The sequence below is a fragment of the Phlebotomus papatasi genome, chromosome 1 (genome assembly GCF_024763615.1).
Source record: "Phlebotomus papatasi isolate M1 chromosome 1, Ppap_2.1, whole genome shotgun sequence".
Taxonomy (NCBI): Eukaryota; Metazoa; Arthropoda; class Insecta; order Diptera; family Psychodidae; genus Phlebotomus; species Phlebotomus papatasi.
The window spans coordinates 27,060,846-27,071,854 of NC_077222.1; the positions used below are offsets into that span (position 1 = coordinate 27,060,846).

An 11,009-nucleotide genomic window follows, 5' to 3' on the forward strand; every position below is an offset into this window, starting at 1 on the left:
AGTTCTGCTTGATGATGTATTTATTTTAAACAGTTGAACCTTTTTAATTAAAAATAAAAATTAATTAATTAATTTTAATTAAAAATAAATTCAATTAAAAAAAAAAGAAATCGCCTATGGGTATGCAAATTTTCTCGATGCATAATGATGCTATTCCAATGAAAAAATGAGCATGTTTTTTTTCAGCACATTACTGTTCCCAAATACTAAAAAGACCATGACTGTTCCCATATGTGTTATTTCAATTAATGTCAAATGGCATTGTTATCGGGTGAAAGCTTGCTCGGCGGGAATAATCAAATTTGGATTTCGGTTGGGAAATCGACAAAATTAATTTAACGTTTTCACTTTCACAGTATTTTCTTTATCATGATTGATAAGATGTAAGATTCTTCTCTTTACACAAAAACTTCATATTTTCCCCAGTCCTCGTCGTGTTTCAAAATCACGAAATAGTCATGACAGGAACCGACACAAAAGAAAAGTTCAACCGAAATCCAAATTCGAATATTCCCTCCGAAAAACCTTTCACCCTATCACAATGCCATCTGACATTCAGTCAGTGTGGAGTAACCTGTCATGTTAGCTTGGTGGCGTGATGCAGTTGGATGGCCGGGAGTTGGCGATTTAGCCTCAACCGCGGGTTTTCCCATGTTTTCCATGAGTTTTCCCGTGAATTCTCAGTGGTGAAAAGTTAACGAGCAGCATTAATATTCTCTACTGATTATTTTCTTTGAAATGACGTATGGGAACAGACATGGTCTTTTTTTAGTACTTGAGAACAGTATTGTGCTAAAAAACATGGTCACTATTTCATTGGATTAGCAACATAAAGCCATTTCGCGCGTTTTCTTTTTCGGTCCCGAAAATGTGCATAATGCCGGGACTGAGTGTAATACAGGTTTCAGTCATAAGGCTTAGCCATGTGGCTTAACTGCTATAAATTCTTACCCGTCAAATTTTTTTGGAAAATTTTACTTAAGATTAAATTTTAAGGACGTTCTATTAGATTCTAAAAAAAAACTAATAAAATCGTTTGCTATTTAGGATTTTAAGACCTTCGGGAAATAGACTAAACCTTTAGTCTGAAGACCGCTTAAGATAGACATATATAATGCAAAATATTTGAGAAGGGCTATGAATTTTGATTTCATTAAATTTTTCTTGGTATTGAAGATGTGTCGGAGGTATTAGTAATTGAATCCGAATTTTAAAATTTCCAAAACTTCATTGTCATAATTTCTTCTGTTTTATTTAGTACATTGCTGTACTAAACAATTAATAATTTAATGTAATTTGACAATTTTAATTTAATTTGGAGACAAAAAACTTGGTAATCATGTTTTGTTAAGTGAAATTTATCAAAACCTTCGAACATTATTTAATAAAGTAAAGTATGAGAATTTTTAGAGGGTAGAAAAGTCAACAATGTAACGTGTTTGATTTTAGTACTAAATAAAGAACATTCGAGAATTAAGATATTTTAATGGATGAAGGAGTAAAATTAATAATAATAAAAAATCCCTGCTACCGATATCTCACTTAATATCATTATTTAAAATGGTTAACTGTATAATAACTCCATAAGTTATTCCAAGGATAATGAGGGAGTTTAATTAAAACGTTCCATTACCCTCTGCCCATTTCTCCACAAACTCTGACGCAATTTGCTCACACTTATATCAGGGGAAAAGCGATAGTCAATGGGAATTGTTGGTGGGGAGGATGGATGTTACTTGAAAAGCAGAAGGAATTTTAGGGTACTTGCTGATAATGTTATTATCTTTTTCTCACTCTCCCAATTCAAAGCAATATTGATATAAATATTCACTTAAATTGTTTACTTTTATTGAGTGATTAGACAATTGCGTGCCATTTGATAAAAAAGCGCAATTGATAAATATTTCTGTCATCCTCCGGCAAATTGAGCACAATAATACGTTTATATTTTAACATTGAGAAAATTTATGAGTGGTAGCTTTCTTGCACCTCCAACTGACCTATAATTTTCTTTCTACTTGGAGCAATTGAGTAAAATTCCATCGGACTCTGGAGTCATGTTTTGACTCTCGATGCTCGTGTTGTGCTCGAGGGCATTACAATGGTGTTGATATCCAATTTACTGATCCAATGTATAGATTGCAGAAAAACACAGAGACGAGATTTATTTATGTTTTCCCTCCAGATCACTTTCAGTGTGTGAAACCTCTCTAAAAATTGAAGGGCCAAGATCATTTAAATTGATCAACCTGTTCCCTTGTGACCTTATTTATTTCAACGTTTTTTATTATTGTTATTGATTCTTGTTTTCTAATTGTTTTTACAAATTGGCTTAAATTAGTTACAACAACATTTAGGGAGATTGTTGATTTTGATTACTTTGAGCGTTTGACTTAATTATTTTCGAAAGCGACAGGGTAATTAAAATAATTATTTTGAAAAGCATATATTCAAACAGGTAATATTAAAATAAAATTAATTACATTTGAATATATACATTTACACTAATTTATATTTCCCTGAAATTTTTGGTAGTTTTAGCTGAGAATTTTTACAATCTCATTGTAATTCTTATCACTTCCTCTTTGTTAAAATTAATACCAACATCTTTGAGGTACTCTTCTCAACTTTGAGAAAAAAACAAGATTTGTGATTTAAAATGCAATTAAAAACCTAATTTTTATTTTTTATATGTTATATAATTTTGAAAGTGTTATTTTCTAAAACTTCAAGCAAAAACGTATCAAATTTCTAAATAGGGAAAGGTTTTGAAGCTTACGGTGAAAAGAGTGTCGTACCATTCAATCCTTGTTCATATTTCTTAATCATTTAAGGGAACTGTATCGAATATCGGACAACTTGCAATATTGGACATTTCTTTCGGTTCTCAAAATTCTATAAATTTTTAAGTATCTAAATTTCTATGGGTTATATCAGTACCAACAAACAGTACAATAGACACCAAAAGAGCATCTCCTCTAAGGGTAAAATACTGTACAAAAATCCTTCGCAAAATTCCGGAAAGGCAAGGGACCTCGAGACACTTGGTGTCCGATATAACACACAATGAAATATTTATATTCTTATTCAATTTTAAATGTATTAAGAGTTATTTTAGAGAAAAGCATATGAATAACTACTTTTTATATGGTTCCAAATAATACTCACGAAATAAGTTATAAAAAATTCATTTGTTATAAAATGGAATTACATTTCAAATTAAGGTTTCTAAAACATGTCCGAAATTTGGCACAGTTCCACCATGACAATACGTATTGCTTTATACTGCCATGAGTCAAATTTATTAAAGAATATTAGGGAAATTTCGAACGATTCGATAATTCCGTCATTCAAAACTTCAAAAGATTAAAAATCTGACTAAAAATTTTGCCGCAAAGCTGTAATAAAGATAATTTCGAATTATTTACTTATAAAATTAAAAATCGGTCTAACTGTTTCGAATTTTTACTTTCCAAAAATCTAATTTATTAAACGAGTGCGAGTACGATTTCAATAATTTTCCCTCTGGTATAAGGGTCTTGGTCAAAATCTCGAAAGCCAAAACCATTCATTCATTCATTCATTTTCAATCGCTTACCCCTATTGGGGTCGCGGGCCCATGACATCCAAATTAGCAGCCCACGCTTGTCGATCCTCCGCCACTTCAGGAAGATGTTCGGGTTCAGCTTTCTAAATTTGATTCAGCGTTCTAAATTTGATTCAGCCACCTTGTCCTAGGTTTGCCTCGAGGTCGACGCTTCCTCACAAAGGCTTGCATAGCTTTTCTGGGGAATCTTTTTCTATCCAAAAGCCAAAATCATAAATTCTTAATCGTGTTATAGGAACTCTTATACGATTGCAGCCGCGTTTGCTGGAGACAAAGAGAAATTTTCACACAAAGTGTTTTGACAAATAATTCCAAACATTATCCTCCGTATAATTTCGGCCCTTTCAGGATTTTAATCGTTTGAGATTTTGATTTCGGGATCTTGGTTCGTTCGGGGTTTGGTTTTTCAAGATTTTGACCTATCCCGGATTTAGACTCATTCGGGATTTTGTCTTTTCGGGATTTTGGCCAGGACCGGTAAAATAAATTTTTGTGGTATTTAGAATAAAATATCATTTTTTTTAGGGTTTTTCTAAGCTAGTTTTATAGATAGCCTAATATTTGTGATTCAGTAGGATAAAAACGATTACTTATATAGATGTGTACAAAATTTATCCAAAATTTACCCATTAAAACTGTTTCGATAAAATACAACAATTTTAAAATTCGTTTGTCTCTAGGTTCTGCTGCTACTGTCTTTTGCTTGAGTTCAATAATTTACAAAAAAATCTTATCATTTTGATTTAAAGTTGTTTTTAAGCCTTTAATCTAGACAAAACCGTTTTTGCTGTTTTTGGTTTAATCGTCTATAGCTCCTATTCTACTAATCCGATTTAATTCTTAATAAAGGAAAAGTTCTTGGAAAAAGTTTAAATAGTCGATAATTCTTTAGAATAGATGAAATTAGTAAAATCGATACCAAAAACCAGAGGCGCTGTAGTCCCAAAAAATAATGTTAGAGTAAAATAATTAAGAGTGTGTTTAAGAATCGGTGCGATAGAAAATTTTATTAACTACATTTCGTTCATACGCAATTTTTTGTCAAATTATTTTTTTAGGTAAAAAAAACATTTTTTTTTGTTTTTATGAAATTTTACTCTTACAAAACATCTTAGTCACATTACTTTTTCTGATCGGTTAGTTTGATGTAATAAATATTTGAAGTTTTCTTAAGGCATTTTTGAAATGAGTAAATATTTAATCCCACAAAATATTTTGTTAAAATTGCATTTTGTGATTGGCTAAATCTTGAAGGCATTCGAAGATTTAGCCAATCAGAGAACACGATAGGACTAAAATATTTTATGATGGGTCTTAAATTTCAGCAACATGTTCATAATACTTAATGCTTCTCTGCTCAAATTGATAAGGATTTCGGTCAAAACTCATAACATTTTATATTCTGAAAATTATCCATTAAATAAAATTTTACTTAATTTTATCTTTTCTTTTGGATCAATAAGCTTTGGAAATTGTTTCACCAAGATTTTCACTTACAAAAGTCCAGCACTTTTTATTACAAGTCTCCCACAGTATAATCTAATTTTATGCCTGTCAATATAACCATATACATTTTATCTGGTGCTGATTTGCTAAATTGTACCAAGCCTCCAATTTTGTCTAATTTATCCTCTGTATACAGACGAGGAGAGAGAGAGAGCACACCTCAAATTTTATTACATTACTTACAAACACACGACCTAGACTTTAACAATTTACCAACAATTTTTTTGCGTGAATTTGCATCTTTTCGCCATCAACACACATTTTATGATCTTTCTGAAATTATGGGGCAAAACCCACAGTCATGAGAATTTTGTAATGTATGGGGGGATAGGAAAATTAAAAAAAAGTACATATAGAGTTGCTCTTGTTAATTGAAAAGCTCTCATTGTTGAGCCATTTAAATCACTCAGCAAATCACAGAGGGAACTTATTAAGTTGAAACATTACAAGTGGTAAATGTTCTTTAAAGATATGTCCAAAGCATATATCTCGCTAAGTTGTTAATTGCATTTTCTCATGTTGAGATATATATTGATATGAGAGGGAATAGAAATTGTAGCAAAAATTGCATTCAATTAAATACAATCGTGTGGTGATTTTGCTGAACGTTTTGAGATTTCAAGCAGTCAAATGATTGTGAATAGATAGTAATTAGTGACAATAAAAATTTAACATGCTGTGTTATTATGTGACTTGTAATTTGAGGTATCTATCTTTTTGGTGGCAAATTGAGATTTTTTAGTATTAGCTCCCTGTTATTATTGTAATGAAATTTTATATGCTCTGATTGGGTTCAAACTTTTTCTCGTAACTTCCTAATTAGAAATGTTTATGGTTAAGAACTTTCACAATTGTCAAGTCTAGAATCCTTATCTTAAAAATTGATAATCGACTCAAAGAGGTGTGGAGCACCTTTAAATTGGGGCCTTTTTGATATAAGGATTTTTCTCCTATTTTTAAATGGGACAGAGCCTTATAATAATGTAATTTAGCTGCACATTGTGCATCTAAATTACATCCTGATAAGGCTCGGTTTCATTTAAAAATACGAGAGAAAATTCCTAATTCAAAGGTTCCCCAATTAAAAGGTGCCCCACTTTCCCCTTCTACTTTTTTTATTTTCGTAAAACGTTGTGATTCATGAAACTACCGCTGGAGCGTAGTAGGGGCAAGAGGGGCATCTTTGAAATTGGGATTTTTCACCTATTAGGTGAGATTCTTAACAATCTCACCTACTATAATCCTAACAAAATTTCATGTCGTCCGATCGACCTCAAATTTGGCCAAAATGCGTTTCGCCACTTCCTGATTCCGAATATATATGTGGCTAAGTTACGTTCCCGGCCGGCCGGCCGGCCGGCCGGCCGCTCTTTGGAGCTTAATAGCTCCTAAACTAAAAAAGATATCGACTTGCGGTTTTCGGCAAAGGTTATATATCGGGTGAAAATTGCAACTTGGTGCATAGACCCCCCACCCCCCACCCCTCCTTCCGCCATTTTGAAGACCCCCCTTTTTTGTTTTCTCAATAGCTCCGCCCCTATGGCATTCAGCGGACTCAAATTTTAGTATGTTATAGCTGGGCCTTAGAGCTTTCCATCAATACCAAACTTAAGGTCCCCCGACCCCCTGACCCGAGCTATAAGGGTCCAAAAAAAATTTCTTAAAATGGCCATAACTCCGGTTCTAATTGTCAGAATTTAAAAAGTGAGGGCTTTTTGGAAAGCTCTCGTGAAATTCCACTTCCTCTTCTAACATCGCAAGTTCATAAAACCACCGCTAGGGGCGCTTTTTTTAAAAAGAAAATTTTTAAATCTTAAAAGTTAAATAACTCAAAAATTCCATTGTGCATCGGGCTGAAAATTTAGTATGTTGTAGCCGTTGATTATACCTATCAAACAAAAAAAACCTTAAGTCGATCTAAAACCCCTGACCCGAGCTATAAGGGGTCAAAGTTCGAACATTGACCGGCCTCTATCTCCGGTTCTAATTAACATAGCGACCTAAATTTTACCTTTTTGGTTTCGTCTCGATGAGCACTTTCAGATGGAAGTTCAAAAAGTCACCATAGGTGGCGCTGTGATAGCGTCAAAATTCATCGAAATTCAAAGTCACTTTTCTCAAAAACGGCATTGTGCAAGTTAATGAAATTTTAGTATGTTGTAGTCCAGTCTAGGACGTTTCCAAAATGGTGCGTATGCGCGCTGTGGTTTCAATAGAACCGGAGATATGAGGGGTCAAAGTTCACGAAATTCAAAAAATCATATCTCCGGTTCTATGTGACCGATTTTGATGAATGAGGGCTTAAACGAAAGATCTCACCAAATGCTACAACTTTCTAGAATATTTGAACTTCGTGGGACCAACACCAGGGGCGCCACAGTCGAAAAACCAATTTCAATATCACATAACCTCAATTATCTCGACTGTCGCTGAACCGATTTTGATGATTACTTCAACATAATTGTAGAGCACATTTTTCTCTACATTTCGTCCATACATCATTTTCCGCTCAGACTACGCTATCACTCAGATTTTGCCGTTTAAGTGTGAAAAAATTGATTTTTCCAATAATAACGCTTTGAAATCACTCAGATGCCAATTTGACTGCCTCTACTCCACCAAGACACTTAAAATAGGGGTTTAAATGGAAAGTCCCGCAAAATACAACAATTCTTTGATATAGTTGAAGTTCAACAAATGACTACTTGGGGAACTCTGGATGAAAAAACGAGTTAAGAAACAAAAAACCTCGCTTATCTTGGCTTCTGAGTAATCGATGAGATCATGTTCTATGGGAAAATTATAGAGAACATTCTGGTCTACATTTCACCCATATAACACTTTTCTGTCAGTTCATCCAAATCCTTGATATTTTGGTTTAAATACAAAATTTGTATAATTTCACGAATTTGATTCAAGATAACTGAATGGCGTCTCCCAACTTCAGCTCCAAATCGAATTTGCATGCACTCCGAGTTAGCTCACGTTAAGTTTTTAAGTAAAATTGTGCCTTTTCGTGATATAATTTAGTTTCTCAATCAGTTTGTGCACCTAAATTATATCACGATAAAGCTCAATTTTATTTATAAATAGGTGAAAAATCTAAATTTCAAAGGTGTCCCACTTTCAAAGGTACCCCAGTTCCCCCTATCTCGATTATAAATTTTCCTATAAAAATTTAAAATATCTTTGTTCCCTTATTGAAGATTAGAATGAAACTTTAATGTTCCATTCCAATTCGTATTCAAATTCAGTACAAAATCACTTAGGACTTTATAAACGAGACCAAGAACGAGACTCATGAGCCTTCTCTTGGTGCCTGTCCAACAAGGTTACTCTTGTTAAAAGTATATTAATGCATTCATAGCTCGAGAGGCTCAGTATCAACTAAATGTCTGCAAGAGCATTAGGGGAGACTGTGGCAAAACTTGTCAAAACGCATATTTAATTCTTTCACGAGCTCTGAGAAAACTTAAACGTTTTATAATGAGCATATTCTTATAGGAAATTTACTGCTGTACAACATTGCAGAAGACTATTTTCCTCTATCTCGAAAGAAATGTGATTTTCGAATTATTTTCTAAAAGTCGATTTTGTGGAGATTCTCAAAATTGCTGGGGCAAATTTTGTCAGTCTTCGGATAATTTGTGACGTTTTACTCGCGCAAACGTTAAAAATATCAAATAGACATATTTTTATAAGAAATTTATTCCTCTACAACTATGTTTCAGATAATTTATTTCTATCTTAACGAGAATGTGCTTAAATTGAGCCAATCAGTATTGATATTTTCTGTAAGCCAAATATTCTAAAAATAGGGCTCAAAATTTCATTATTTTTATTTGACATAATCCTTCCTCGAATCCCTTGAAACTTTGTAAGTTTAAGAAGGTTCATGAAGTCTATCTATAATAAAAATTTCTAGCCTGAGTCTCTTTTATTTTAGAAAATAATGAATATTGAAATTTTCGTTTTGACCCAGTCTCCCCTATATTATGACATTGGAAACCATGTTCATTATTAGGCTTTAAAAATGCGCACCCTTCATCTCTTATTCAGACGACATAGTACAGTATCCAACTCAATCATTATTTGGGGATTCAAAATAACGGCATCAGAGACTTTAGCCGCGGAACCGATTCGTCTTAAACTATATTATTTCAATTACTATTCCTAAAATAGTTGTAGGAGGTACGATTCATTCGACAATGATTAACCCAGTTGACGGCCGAACTCACCCATTCTAATCCTTCATTCCTAAAAATCCTAAAAATCGATTTTCTTGGAAATGGGAGAGTACAAGAGCACAGGGCTACGCCCATTTATTTATTTGTTATCCTCTCCCAAAATTGATTGTTTTTATCCACTTTTCCCTAATATGGGTTTCAGATTGGAGGCTTAGCTTAGTTCCCGAAGGTCTAGAAATTCTAAATGAAAAGCTCTTTTATTTTACGGATTTTACAATTCTAAATGAATTATTTATCTTTAACATCCAACCCTAAGTTGCAATTTCATTAAAAAAAAATGTTTAATAAGAAATTAACGTATTTAAGACATAATGCTAAACCTTAGGTCTGAAAGCAGTATAAGATTGTTTGATATAAAAGTTAAATACGTTCAGTTGTATACATTGGCTTCAACTGTGAGACTTACTGTGTTGTCACACTTGCACATTAAAATTTTAATATGATTCACATTAATTGTCGCTGGTGAGAGTCCAAATGTGTAATTTGTGTGTTTGAATCATTTTATATTCAAAATTTGATCTATTTGTTGATAAAAAGGTAGACTTGGCCCGCAAAATGTGATATAAATTGATTTACAGCATTAATGCGAAAAATTAATGCGATTTTCTCTTTAATTTTTTAATGTGAAAAATATTTATGCTTTAGGTAAATTTAAACTTATTTTTGCTGGTCAAGTCCACTTCTTTATCAATAAATAGAAAAACCCCAAATATTAAGTGACTCAAATATTGCTGAGTAAATCGTCTGTCAAATGTCGTTTCCTTTTGTTATTTTAATTTTAATTTTAATTTTTTTCTCTTTCTCACAATTGTAAGAGGGATGAACCCTATTTTGTGAGTAAATAAATATTCTATTCTATTCTAAATGTTAATAGTGTTTAGATGAAATCAAATATTTTGGAATCATTTATTATTTTTGTAACATTGAAACGTTTTACATTGAAAACGCGGTACTCTGCAGAGCTTGTGGTTGTTGGATTATCTTCCAGATCCTCGTATTTTCGTGTACTTCGTTCAGGGAAGCATAGTTTTCGCAACTCTGTATTTGTGGAAAAAGGGGACTTGGCTTGAGTTAGTGGCCTCCATTAATGCCTCGTCATGACTTATTGTGCAGGGCCATAGAAGATAATTATTTTTATTAGTTCATAATTCCTGAAAGGGGCGTGGCTTAATTTTCTTCTGAAGAAGCTCTAATAGTTTGCCACTGAGTTGTTTATTGACTCACCTCTTGCATTTCTATTTATTACTGCTCGAACTCCACGGAGAGAGCAGTATATATAATCCCTCGATTTTTTCACCCCCCGGAGACCAATTTTATCAACAAATCTTCACGTTTCAGACGATTTCTGAGAAATGTCGTCACGCTGTCCGTCTGTCCGTCCGACTGTCGCCAGCTCTAGAGGCTAAACGGTAAGAAATAGCGACTTGGGACCTTCGGAGGACCCCCCCATAAGTCGACCCAAGGATCGTTAACATGCCCCTCATTTTCCCCCACCCCTCCCCTTCCCCTCTAAAATCATGTTTTTTGGGATTGCTCGAAAATGCGTCGTGCGATTTTTTTCTTTTTTGGATATGTTTTAAAAATTACCCAGGCGGACATTTCATCCATATACGAAAATACCGTTGAATCATTCCTAATTACGGTTTTTC

The 11,009-nt window shown here is 33.3% G+C and overlaps 1 protein-coding gene across 6 annotated transcripts in view; it reads left to right on the forward strand.

The window, feature by feature from the left end:
- Positions 1-11,009, forward strand: part of LOC129799524 (NADP-dependent malic enzyme) — a 150,910-nt gene that overhangs the window by 134,566 nt on the left and 5,335 nt on the right. The gene's annotated exons all lie outside the window — the stretch shown is intronic.